General features: G+C 41.2%; 1 non-coding gene and 1 pseudogene across 1 annotated transcript; one reads left to right on the forward strand and one right to left on the reverse strand.

Annotated features, from left to right (window-relative positions):
* Positions 1–2,359: 2,359 nt before the first annotated feature.
* On the forward strand, positions 2,360–2,431 carry TRNAY-GUA (transfer RNA tyrosine (anticodon GUA)). The gene has a single exon. It is a non-coding gene; the product is annotated as a tRNA-Tyr (tRNA).
* A 9,448-nt stretch (positions 2,432–11,879) lies between these two features.
* LOC133049135 (SH3 domain-binding glutamic acid-rich-like protein 2) lies at positions 11,880–12,264 on the reverse strand (annotated as a pseudogene).
* Between the last annotated feature and the right edge of the window lie 952 nt (positions 12,265–13,216).

Below are 13,216 nucleotides of genomic sequence, written 5' to 3' on the forward strand. Positions count from 1 at the left end.
ATAGAGGTGACCAGCAGGAGAAGAGAGGGAATCAAAAGGGGAGAGAGCAAGCTAGCGAGTAATCAGTTCCCTATGTGCTCTCCACAGTCTGGATCCCTCAGAGATGTTCATGGAGTTACATAGAGAAGAGAAGAAGGAGGAAGGAGACAGAGGTGACCAGGAGGATAAAAGGGGGAATCAAAAGGAGAGAGACAGATCCAGCCAGTAATCATTTCCCTAAGTGTTCTCCACAGCCTGGAACACACAAAGAGATTCACACAGTTGGGTAGAGAAGAAAAGGGGGAGGGAGGAGATAGAGGCGATCTGGTGGAGAAAAAGAAGAGTCAAAAGGGGGAGAGAGCAATCAGGCCAGTGATTTCACTCCCAAGTAAAAATGGGTACTGAAGATTGTGTTCTTAAAGGTACAAAGTTGATAACAAATACCAAAAAGCCAGGATTTAAAATCTAGACTAGAGGTTAGATTCTCAAAGATACAATATTAAAAAAAACAAAACAACAACAAAGTCACAAAAATTGTAATATATATATATGAAGTTTGCTTTAAAAATAGTCTTTTTTTTTTTTTTTTTGCAAGGTAATAGTAGATTATAAAAATGAAAATTAAAGGAGTAATAGGGGACTTAAAAAAACATTTTTTTTTAATTTAAAGAATGATAATAATAAAAATATATCTAGGACTTTCTCTGGAGCTGTTGTGGACAGTGTGGGGTCAGTTCATTTTCAGATAGTTCTTTGGTCTGGCTTGTACTTCTCAAGGTCTATAGGCCCCTTCCTATGTAGTTGGTGCTAACTCCAGGGTTTTCATCTATTGCACCTGTCGCCTCCAAAGCGGTTCCCTCTGTTTATTTTAGCTTCTGTTTGCTGGTCTCTTCAGTGTCTAATATCTGCCCTGACACAAGGGGGGTGGTGCTGGTCACTCTTTTAAGGCTCACTTATTCAGTTGTGCTGTGGGCAGGGAGGAACACTGAGAACAAATATTACTGGCGTGTGCTCACAGTGATTCAGCCACACTGGGTTTGCCCCAGCTCAGGCGTGTGTGCTTTCCCAGTCTGCACTGCGCAGACTCTAGGTTGCTCTGCTGGGAACTGTCTGATGCAGTCCCTGGGTTGCATGCCCTCCCAAGGTCTAAGCCGCTCAGGTTCAGGATCTCGGGTACTCCACAAAGGCACAGACTTGGTTGGGCCTGCGTTTTATGCCCGTCCCAGGTCTGAGCACAGTCGTCCCCAGTTGGAGGCTGTGGCTTACCCCCTCCCCCGTCCCAGCCGCTTGGTTTTCTGGGTGTACAACGAGCATGCCTTCTCAGGTGTGCCGTGTGTCTATTCTGGGGAGCTGGTCTCTGGCTGCGACCCTCCCGGTGGATGTCGACCATCCAGAATCCAAAGAAGTCATGGTTAGCGGAGAGGTCTGCTTGCAGTTTGGTAGAGGATGCCTCTCTGGGGCTGCGATTGCCCCTTTCCGGCTCTGGCTGCCCCTGCCTGCCTGTTTCTGGTGGAGGATGGGCCTGTCTGCAGCCAGCTGGCTCTGCTCAGTCCTTTGTTCTGTGAGCGGGCCTGGTGCTGTCTTAAGTTAGGGCTTTCCCACAGCCTGGGTTGCTATCTCAAGCTAGTTCCCTCAGATTGCCCTCAGGGCATTCAGGCCTAGTCCTTACCCTAAGCAATGCAGCCCGTGCCTCCCTGTCCAGCCCCCGCTTGCTACTGGGGGATGTGAGTGTTTGGGCTGCTGCTCTGCTGGGGGTTGCTGTTAGACAGGTAATCTGTGGGGTTTATTTATTTATTTATTTTTCCTCCTGGTTATTTTGCCCTCTGAGATTCCAAGGCTCGCCACAGATCCGCCAGAGAAAGTGTTTCCTGGTGTTTGGAAACGTTCTCTCTTTTTTAAGACTCCCTTCCTGGGACGGATCTCCGACCCTACCTCTTTTGTCTCTCCTTTTATCTTTTATATTTTGCCCTACCTCCTTTTGAAGACAATGGGCAGCTTTTCTGGGTGACTGATGTCCTCTGCCAGCGTTCAGAAGTTGTTTTGTGGAATTTGCTCGGCATTCAAATGTTCTTTTGATGAATTTGTGGGGGAAGAAGTGGTCTCCCCATCCTATTCTTCCGCCATCTTAGGACTGCTTCTCTCTCTTGCTTTTCTGATGATCCAGTGGATGTTGGCAATTTGATCTCTGGTTCCTCTGCCTTTTCTAAAACCAGCTTGAACATCTGGAAGTTCATGGTTCATGTATTGCTGAAACCTGGCTTGGAGAATTTTAAGCATCATTTTACTAGCGTGTGAGATGAGTGCAATTGTGTGGTAGTTTGAGCATTCTTTGGCATTGCCTTTCTTTGGGATTGGAATGAAAACTGACCTTTTCCAGGCTTCCCTTGTAGCTCAGTCGGTAAAGAATCTGCCTGTAGTGCAGGAGACCCAGGTTCGATCCCTGGGTTGGGAAGATCCCCTGGAGAAGGAAATGGCTACCCACTCCAGTATCCTTGCCTGGAAAATCTCACGGACAGAGGAGCCTGGTGGGCTGCAGTCCATGGGGTCACAAAGAGTCGGGCATAACTGAGCGACTAACTTACTTAGTCCTGTGGCCACTGCTGAGTTTTCCAAATTTGCTGGCATATTGAATGCAGCACTTTCACAGCATCATCTTTTAGGATTTGAAATAGCTCAACTGGAATTCCATCACCTCCACTAGCTTTGTTCATGGTGATGCTTCCTAAGGCCCACTTGATTTCACATTCCAGGATGTCTGGCTCTAGGTGAGTGATCACACCATCGTGATTATCTGGGTCATGAAGATCTTTTTTGTACAGTTCTTCTGTGTATTCTTGCCACCTCTTCTTAATATCTTCTGCTTCTGTTAGGTCCATACCATTTCTGTCCTTTATTGAGCCCATCTTTGCATGAAATGTTCTCTTGATATCTCTAATTTTCTTGATGAGATCTCTAAGTCTTTCCCATTCTATTGTTTTCCTCTATTTCTTTACATTGATCACTGAGGAAGGCTTTCTTATCTCTCCTTGCTATTCTTTGGAACTCTGCATTCAAATGGGTATATCTTTCCTTTTCTCCTTTGCTTTTCACTTCTCTTCTTTTCACAGCTATTTGTAAGGCCTTCTCAGACAGCCATTTTTCTTTTTTGCCATTCTTTTTCTTGGGGATGATCTTGATTCTTGTCTCCTGTACGATGTCACAAATCTCCGTTCATAGTTCATCAGGCACTCTATCAAATCTAGTCCCTTAAATCTTTTCTAATTCAAATAACAAAAAAAGTCCAGCTCAAGTTGACTTAAACTGTAAGGAGACTGTTATCTAACATCATGATTGGGTTTGGGGAACTGAGATTATTTGATTCAGCAGCTCACTAAAGTTGCCAAGGTCCTATTTGTTTTCACTATTTTGTTGTTTCATCCTCATTAGCCCTACCCTCAGATTGGTCTGCCTCTTGTTCCTAAGATGTCTGCAGAAGTTCCAGATAGCACATCTAAACAGTGTTCAGAGGGAAAACACTGTTCAGAGGGAAAAGGGGGCCCTTTCTTCCTTTGTCTCTCTCGTGAGAAAGGAGGAAACTTTCATGGAAGTTCTCTAGGACATTTCTCCTTGCGTAAAACAGAGTCTCAGGTCTACCCCTAATCCAGTTATTAGTGTGTAGAATGAGATTATCCTAAGAGGCCTTGGCCATGGCTTCTCAACAGGGTGTATTGGTGCTTCAGGCAAGACAGACAATTCACATCTTTGTTTTGTCATCTTGTCTTATACATCTCAGGATGTTTACCATTCTGGAACACTGGATAAAAAATACCAGTAACGTTTCTCAGTCACTAGGAAAACTCCAAACTTCCCCCATCTCACATTTTTCTAAGACACCCCTCCCCAACTATGCTGGGGCAGTGGGGAGTGAGAGGCAGAGGAGAAGAACATGCCCTATTTAGGGCTACTGGCTTGGATTTATCAGTCATTTTGAAAGAAGTAATTGGGGGGATTAACCATGAAGAATATGACACTCTCCCTTTCATGTTCCTTTGACATTTTGATATTTTTGAAGTTCTTTGATATACAAGTCAGAAACTCAAGTGGCCTTCTTCAAACATGCTTCATCTCCACCCACAATATCTAATAATGACCAGCCAAATCCACTAACATGTACCTTACCTCTGTCTACTGTGCTTGATCATCTCTGCCATCATCATGGCACAGGCCAACATTACCTTTCATTCAGGCAATTGCTATAACTTCTAACTGATTACATTCCTGCCCCTTGTTCTCCCAACAGCAGCAAATGTCATCTTAAAATATACTCAGTATATGTAACTGGATATGGATACTATATTTGGATAAATAAATTCTGGTATACACACACACACACACACACATATACTCACAGGAATATTATTCAGCCATAAAAAAGCTAGATAATGCTACCATTTGTGACTACATGGATGAATCTTGAAAGTATTATTCTAAGTGAAATAAGCCATACAGAGAAAGGCAAATAGTATATGACCTTACTTATATGTGGAACCAAAAACTATAAAACTAAAAAAAGAGAGAACAAAAAATGTGGTTACTAGAGGTGGAGGGGAGGGAGAGGGGAATTAGAGCAGGTGGTCAAAGGGTGCAAACTTCCAGTTATAAGATAAATAAGTAACTAGGGATTTAACATGCAGCACAATGACTATAGCTAACACTGCTGTATGACATGGGCTCCCCCAATAGCTCAGTTGGTAAAGAATCCGCCTGCAATGCAGGAGACCCCGGTTCAATTCCTGGGCTGGGAAGATCCCCTGGAGAAGGGATGGCTACCCGCTCCAGCATTCTTGGGCTTCCCTGGTGGCTCCGCTGGTAAAGAATCTGCCTGCAGTGTGGGAGTTCAGTTCAGTTCAGTCAGTTCGGTCACTCAGTCATGTCCAACTCTTTGCGACCCCATGAATCGCAGCATGCCAGGCCTCCCTGTCCATCACCAACTCCCGGAGTTTACTCAAACTCATGTCCGTTGAGTTGGTGATGCCATCCAGCCATCTCATCCTCTGTTGTCCCCTTCTCCTCCTGCCCCCAATCCCTCCCAGCTCCCAGCAATAGGGTCTTTTCCAATGAGTCAACTCTTTGCATTAGGTGGCCAAAGTATTGAAGTTTCAGCTTCAGCATCAGTCCTAGGGAGTCCTGGGTTCAATTCCTGGGTTGGGAAGCTCCCCTGAGAAGGGAAAGGCTACCCACTCCAGTATTCTGGCCTGGAGAATTCCATGGACTGTATAGTCCATGGGGTCACAAAGAGTTGGAGAAAGTTGTTAAGTAGAAGTAAGTCCTAAGAATTCTCCTCAAAAGAAGGCATTTTTTCCTTTTCACCATATCCATATAAAATGAATTTTAGCTGAACCTACTGTCATACATCATGTATATAAATTAAACCATCATATTTTATGCCTTAAATTTATGCAGTGATGTATGCCAACATTTTTTTAATTAAAACTGGAAAAATTGTTATCCTATTGACAATATAGATTCTTTTGGAAAATGGGATTCTAAGACTCTCTGCAGTTAAAGTTCATGTATATTTTCACATCTATAATTCCAGTGTTAATCAAATACAGGGTATAGTTTCATTAGGGCTGTGTGGAAGTCTGTGAATTTGGTTGTTCTGCATAAAAGTGAATTTATTTCATCTTGGAATCCCACCATTCAGCATGCCATTTTCTCAGCACAAATGTGTACCCCATTGCAGCCTTCTGTAGACACCTCTGTCCTTTGACTTTAAAGATGATGGAAGGGAGATAGAGCATACATTCAATTTACAAACATCTCCCTAAGGATGTACTAAATGAAAATTATGTGTCCACATCTGGGCAGGATGGTCTCAGGGAAGTAATAGGAAATGCTGGGTCTGCCTTCAAAGGGCTTACATTTTGAGCAATACCAGACAGTTCCCTTGTAAGACAAAACAATCTTTTGTTCACTCGGGAGTAGCTTTTTAATTTGTCTAATTTTTGTCACTCTAGCGCTGATGACTTTGTTTACCAGGGCCCACTGTGTTGATGGCTGTCTTGCAGACAGTGTCAAGGGGATTCCCCTATTTAATGTTTACTGTTAGTTACGGATGGGTTCCCTGCTTCAGTGAGGCTACTGGGAGCTTTGTTCAAATGGCTCCATTCAGGCATACTCATTTGCTAATTGAAAGATCACGGGAAACTTAGCCTAGAGGAAAGAAGACAGAGAGGGCATGATAGCTGCTACAAGTATTTTAAAGCCTTTCATCTGGAAGAAGGATTGAGTATGAAATGGGAAGACCATACTGAGTGTAAGTTGTGGTTGACATAGGATTCAGTGCTGCCTGGAATGACCTGAGGAGTTTGTGAAGGGCCGAGGGGGGAGTAGAACTTCTTGGTGTCCGTTTGTAAGAGGATAGTCATGGTTTTCATTCCCCTCCACCCATGGTTTGGGGTTCATCAATGTCCTGAGTCTGGCCCCAAGTCCTGGATGTTCTCACCTTCTGAAAAGTGGAGCAGCAGCTCTGCTGTATGCTTCCCTCTCTTCCTGTTCATTGTCCAGGGGTGGTGCTGGGGAGCAGCATGTTCTCCAGGGCTGATGATGGTGATGGGGTACCCTAGAGCAGGATGAGCAGAGAATCAGTGTGAGGGCAGAGAGATGCCTGAATGGGTAAGTTGCCTCTTCTAAACTAGGGTGCCGGGTTGGGTCCTCTGGGCTGGCTTGAGTTGGCATCACTGCAGCGTCATCTTGGTCATGAAAGTCCTCCCTGTGTCCCCTCTTATACCTTAAATGCATCCCATTACTGGGCTCAGTTGTCTGCTCTCTCTCAGACCCAGAGCATCAGCCCATTTCCTTCTTTCTATCTTATTCCCTGGGTACCATTATGCCACTCTTAATCTGTTTTTAACTCATAAGCGGTATTCCTCTTATTTCTCTTTCCTAACAATTCACCTGTTTATTAGAAAAAATACTAGTGATAGAAACCACAGGGAGTAAAAGCTTGTTTATTCTCCCCTTGTAGGAGGGATATTTTATGTGTTTTTCTATAGGTAAAAGAGTTTTCTGACACTTCAAAAAAAAAATGCAAGCCATTATCTGGAACCCCTGCTCTCACTGCATGAGGACTTCGGTGCTTTGGAGGAATGAACTCATTCCCAAAGAATATAATTGAGTTTCTAACGAACTGTTAAGGGCAGGAGGACATGACTGTGGAGAATTACATGGGAGGTTAACAAGAATTCTAAGGCCCATAATTTAATGAATTAGGCCAGATTCTGTCCCATGGATTGTTCCTTGTCTCAGCCTCTACAAACTCCTATTTAACTCCTTAAGAATGCCAACACCATCATAAAAAGAAAGCATAATCAAAGACTTCTAGAGTTGTCCTGTCTTCAGCTCGGTAGTCCATGTACGGCTGGCTCATGAGTCTGAGCTGATCGGGGAGCACTGAGGATCTAGGCTTAGCTACTCACAGCTGACTTGGCTCACGGGGACCTTGACCACGTCCCCCAATCCCCAGTCCCTGAGATCAGAGGACTGCAGAGTCTGTTGAGGCCTAGGTGGGTCAGAACTGTTACAGTGTGATTTCTGACACAGTCTATTGGTCAGTACAAGCCAAAAGGTCAGTCCAGCTTCTAGAGGTGGGAAAATGCACTTCTTGATGGGAAAAGATGCAAATACACATAGCAAAGAATAAATGGCTACAAGGAAGGAAAAAAACTGTGGACACTTTTATAATTTGCTACAGTGTGTTAGTGTCAAGTGCTTTTGCTTATATTATCTTCAGTCCTCTTCCCAAATAATTCAGTGAGGTGAGTGGTACGGGTATTACAATTTGTTTTTTACTGAAGAGCAGACTAAGAACAGTGAGACTGAGATTCTCAGTGGATCACAAATGCTGGAAGTGGTGAGAACTCAAATGTATTTAAAAAGCATTAAATAGAGAGAGATGTCACTGTGATCAAATGAAGGTTTTCAACATTTTGACCCAGGCAGACTCATTGAGCCTTATTACTTATCTTCTGTGAATTGGGACAATGGAAGGTTGAATGTTTTTCTAAATGTTGTCTAACTTTAAATGTTAACATAAGGGTGTCAATTCAAGTGAAGGAGCTTCTTGAAGTCCAGTTAGTGTGGGGATATTGTAAATTCTTTCAAGATCTTTGACTGATCCACTCTATTTCTAACTGCAATAGAGGTTTTTTTTTTCTTTTTCTTTTTTTGCAATCTCCTTTCTTGAGCTGTGTGAACAAAACACTTGAAAATACCCACTCAATATGCTGTTCCTAAGCTGTATCATTCTGCTAAACACTAGCAAGGAAGTTTCAACAGAGCAGAAGGGAAGAAAGTCTCCATATCTTTTCCCTTAGGTGCAGGTGAACCCTATCCACAGAAACTTATTCTTTGGGTTTGCTTCCATATGTAATAGTTTTACTCTTTGGACAGCTCTCAAGATTTCAATTCCATGACACTTGATTTTACAAAAGTGAAAATTTCTAATGAGATGAATCCTAAATTCTCATTTCTAGATTCTTGACACCTTCTTAATTATCAAGAGGACACAGAAATGTCATAAACTGGCCCAAGTTTTAGGACTTCCTCCCAAATTGAAGTTCTACCTTTAGAAATGCATTCCTTTTTGAGTAATTAAATGAAATGATTTAATTTATATGAAATCCCTTAATACACTTATTGATACACATCAAAACTCTAGTTGAAAGGCAAATGTACCAAAGTTAATCTTTCAAAACGTTTTCAGTAGACACATTTTTTCATTAATTACCATTTTTGAGGCATGATACTGGGGTATCACTCAATTTTCACAAATACCTCTTTGAGGGGAACGTTATCTTAATTTTATACAAGAGAAAAGTGGACTCAGAAAAAATACATATATGTTAGGGTAAGCTGGGAAATGATCAAGGCTTGGACTGAAATTCTGATTTCCTTGAACCCCAGAATCCTGTTCTTCCTCTGTACCACAGTCTAACTAAGAGAAGGCAAGGTCCTTTGAGAATGAGATACAAGTTGAGTGATTAGGGAAGTAAAGGCAGGAAAAAAATATTGAAACTGAGATTGAAGAGTCAAAGTCACATGTATTTTTTTAAATTTAGAGACTATTAGTTTCTGTAATCAAATCCAAGTAGATAAGACCTTACATATTTAATACAGTGACATTTCTAGACCAATATGGCTGTTAATTTTTGTACAATGCCAGCCCAACACAATACAACTGGGATACTTTTTCCAAAGCTGACAACATAGCTAAAGTTTCCAAAAATTCAAATTATATATATATATATATAAATATGTTATATATAATTATAATATAATTATAAATAATAATATATAATATAATTATATATAATATATTTATATATAATATATAATATAATAATTATTATAATATATAATATATAATTATAATAAATATAATATATATAATTATATATATTATATATAATATATAATTTATCACTGAAATATGTCAGATATATATATATATCACTCTATATTTTGTCTAATTTTAAAAAGGCATAATCTGAGTTTTAGCAGCATATTTCCTATGCCCCAACAAGCCTGCTATAGGAAAGAAAAATTCTGTCTTGAAATGCTCCTGATATAATATCTATGTCTACAATTCCCATCCACTTCTTTCCTAGGTGATTATCCAGATCCAAAGGCAGCTAGTTAAAGAAGGGATGAAGAAAATCATTACATGTTTGGAATTTAGCTGGTAAAACACCACAAGGGCATGATATTATCTGAACAGGTTTAGGTAAGATGTGGTTACAGAGAGCAATACCCTCAGGACTCCAGAGAGCGTGCATACCATGGGAAATGCCACATAATGGGCTTCTGGCTCACTTGTAGCAAGCGCAGTACCAACTCAAGCTGGTCTCTCCATTTTCTTTGCTGATCCAAAAAAAAAAGTGCAAGTGAACATAGTGTGTAACTGTGATAATAATTTAGCTCTCCTATTCATCTAGTCTGCTTAGGAGAATATGCTACAGAGTAATTCAAAGGTTTTGAGACAAAGAAGTCTGAGTAGCTTTCTTGGTCTGGCAAGTATTGTATTGATCCTATGACCCCAGAATTTAACTCCCAAAGACTCAGTCCTATGAAGTTGCTTTTTGGTACTCACCGGCAAGAGCAGACAAAATATAAGTTAGATCACTGTAACATCAATTTTTTAAAATGCTGTATCTTAAAAAGAAATACTAAGTCTTATCAAACTTGAACACAATACCCAGTTCAAAAACAATTCCCTGAATAGTCCCTGGGATTTATCAAGTGGAATGTGACCTGGATTGTATTTAATGCCAACTAAGCACTCATACTCACAGCAGCTTTCCTTGCAGAGAAAACTGTGGATTATGTGTCTGTTCTAGTCAAGTAGGAATCAGTGGAATGCTTTTCTTCTGATTGTAGTCCTGGACTGAAAACCTCAAGCTGGGATGTCAGCTTCAGCAAGTTCTTTAGAGTCCACATTTAGCAAGTTGGAGGGAGAGAGAACACAAGTGACAGGAACGTAATTCTTTTGCTCTTTTCCTTTCTTACAAGCTTCCTGCTCAGAATCTAAAAGGCAAGTCCACCGTCAGGATGCTAAGAGCAGAGTATTGTAGGCAGCCTTCTGAGAGTTTATCCTATGCAAGACTATTCCCAGGCTGGCAACTAAAAACTCTAAAAAGTGTGAGAAGGGACAAGGTTGCAGAAAAGGAACCTCTGCCTTAATGAAGTAGACCGGTTCAGTAATTATTTGCAAGCACTTCAAAGAGAGATTTCACATGCCGTGTACACTCCAGAGTGAATCTCTGACAGCCTCTTTCCTGTATGTACTCTGTTCTGAAAAATCACTGGTACTTATAAGGGAATGAGAACATGTGCCTACATTACTCTGAAAATCTGGGACTGGGCAGTGGCCAGAAATATGAGTTGGCAGAGTTAGAGGGCCAGTAACACAGGACAAAATATTAAAATGTACAGCAATATTAGTTATCTTTTAATATGCCTCATCAAGGGTTCACAAAATACATCTAACCAAGATCTTCCTTTCTCAAAAAATATAATCCTTTCACAAAATATATAAGCAGCTACTAGTTAAGGGGGGCTGCATTTTAAAATATATGTGCACTTCTGCGTACTAAGTTGCCAGAGCTGAAATACTTTCAGATACAAGTCAGATAATGTCCTTATACATTTACTATCTGATTAGTGCACCTTTTAAAATATATCTTTTAAGCAATCTTATGCATTAGGTGAGACTTGCCCCTGGCAAGAGATCAAGAAGCATATATTTTTCAAAATAGCAATTCTTTTCATCCCTATAACTTGGTTCTGATCACATACTGTAATCAACTGTGATTTCTGGACACATCAGGAGGGGCTTGGAGGCTTTATGGGGGTAAGAATTTCCATCACCAAAAGGAGGCTAGAACATCTAATTTTTTCTACAGTTATGACAAAGCACTGGAATAGTGATATTTGATTCTGCAGCAAAGACCTTCAGCCCTTTGTCAACCAACATTGCTATTTTTCTTTCTGATCAAAATATTCTAATAGCCTGGCAGACTAATTTCAAGGATTATCACCTAGGTAGCTTGAAGAGAAGCAGGTTTGAGCAATCCTGGCATCGACCATAAACCAGGGCAGATCCAGTATTTTCTCTCTGATGGTTCCACCCACTTATTACTCAGTCATTTAGGAAGCACAACTGGAGCAGGTGACAGATCCTCTGGGTAAAGTGAGGCAACTACAGGTGATTCTGAAAAATAAGAAGAAACCCACCACAGTCCTGATTTGGTTTAAAGCAATCATGTACTCCCAGTAGACCAGTCTTTCCCAAACACCTTTTCCATGAGGAGCAAAGTCACTGATCATGTATGTGGCTTCCGTCACAGGGATGCATCAGGTTAGCAGCTGTGTGCTGAGTCCCAGCGGAGACTCCGAAAGGCATCTTCATCCTCTTCCACTTGTCTTCGCTCAGGTTCTGCCTTTGAGGCCAACTGTGATTTCAGGCCTAAGAATGAAAGGACTGTATTGCTCTCCTTGGATTCAAAAATCTGTCATAATCTCCAGTGTTGGTCATCATTAAACATCTGAGGTGGCAGTGGGTTGCCTGAGCAGGTGTCTTCTCTAGGGGATGTTATTATATACCCGCTGCCTCTGCTTTTCTGATATTGGGATGTCCACCTCCTCAAACCTCGCTCTTGTGGTTTCTAGACATCTAACCACATCCTGCTGTTTCTTTATTACCACGAAGCCCGAGGAGGAGGAGATGAACACACAGATGACCATCCTCTCGCCGGGTAGGGACCGACCTTCTGCCCTCGCGGGCTCCGGGCTGGCGGGGACATGAAGGCGGAACTCTGCGGCGGCCACCTCTGACCTGCAGAGCCTCGGGTCTGGGGAGATGGCAGGGATCCGGAGCCCTCCTGCCCGCGCTGCCAAAGCCACTGTTCCTGAGGGTCAGCCTCATGAGGGGCATGAAGGACCCATTCTACAGTGGAAGAACCTGTAGTAAATGATACTACATGGACATGGTAAATAGGAAATCAGTATGATTTTCTGTTTCTCCTCTGCAATAGAATTGCCTCTCACATTTTTCTGTATATGCCAACTACTCAGTCTTTTTAAGAATCTCTTCAATAAAGGATTGTAAGTCCTTTTTAAAACCATATTTTCTCTGCCTGCATATGTATTGTTTCTTACATTTTAAAAAAAATCCAATTTTTCTTTTACTGCTTGTTTTATTTCCTACAATGATTTGGATTCCGATCCAAATTCCTTCCTGATTGTTGTTAATTTAAGTTGGTATTATAAACCTAGACTTTGGCTTCTGGGTTAGATTTTTTCTGGAAGAATATTTGGGTGTATTTTCTGAGTCTTTCCATACCTGAGGTTGTATTTTAACTGACTTCACACATTAATGACAACTTTGCCAAATACTGAATTCTGGCACGATTACCCTTTAATTTATAATGGTAGAAATACTCTTTCATAGTGTTCTGTGATTGAGTGTCATTGAAAGAAGTCTATATGCAACTTGATTTCACTCCATTTTGAGCCATCTGACTCAATTATACCAAGTGTGATTTTGTTGATTAGGTTTTCTTTGAACATGAAACACATTGTGAATTTTCAGACTCAGGTCTTTCTTCCTTTTATAACTTTTTATTTTTATGGTACAAAATTTACATAGAGTGAAATGCAAAAATCTGGTGCTAAACATTTGGGTTGTTATTAGTTT

The sequence above is a fragment of the Dama dama genome, chromosome 3, assembly GCF_033118175.1.
Source record: "Dama dama isolate Ldn47 chromosome 3, ASM3311817v1, whole genome shotgun sequence".
Lineage (NCBI taxonomy): Eukaryota > Metazoa > Chordata > Mammalia > Artiodactyla > Cervidae > Dama > Dama dama.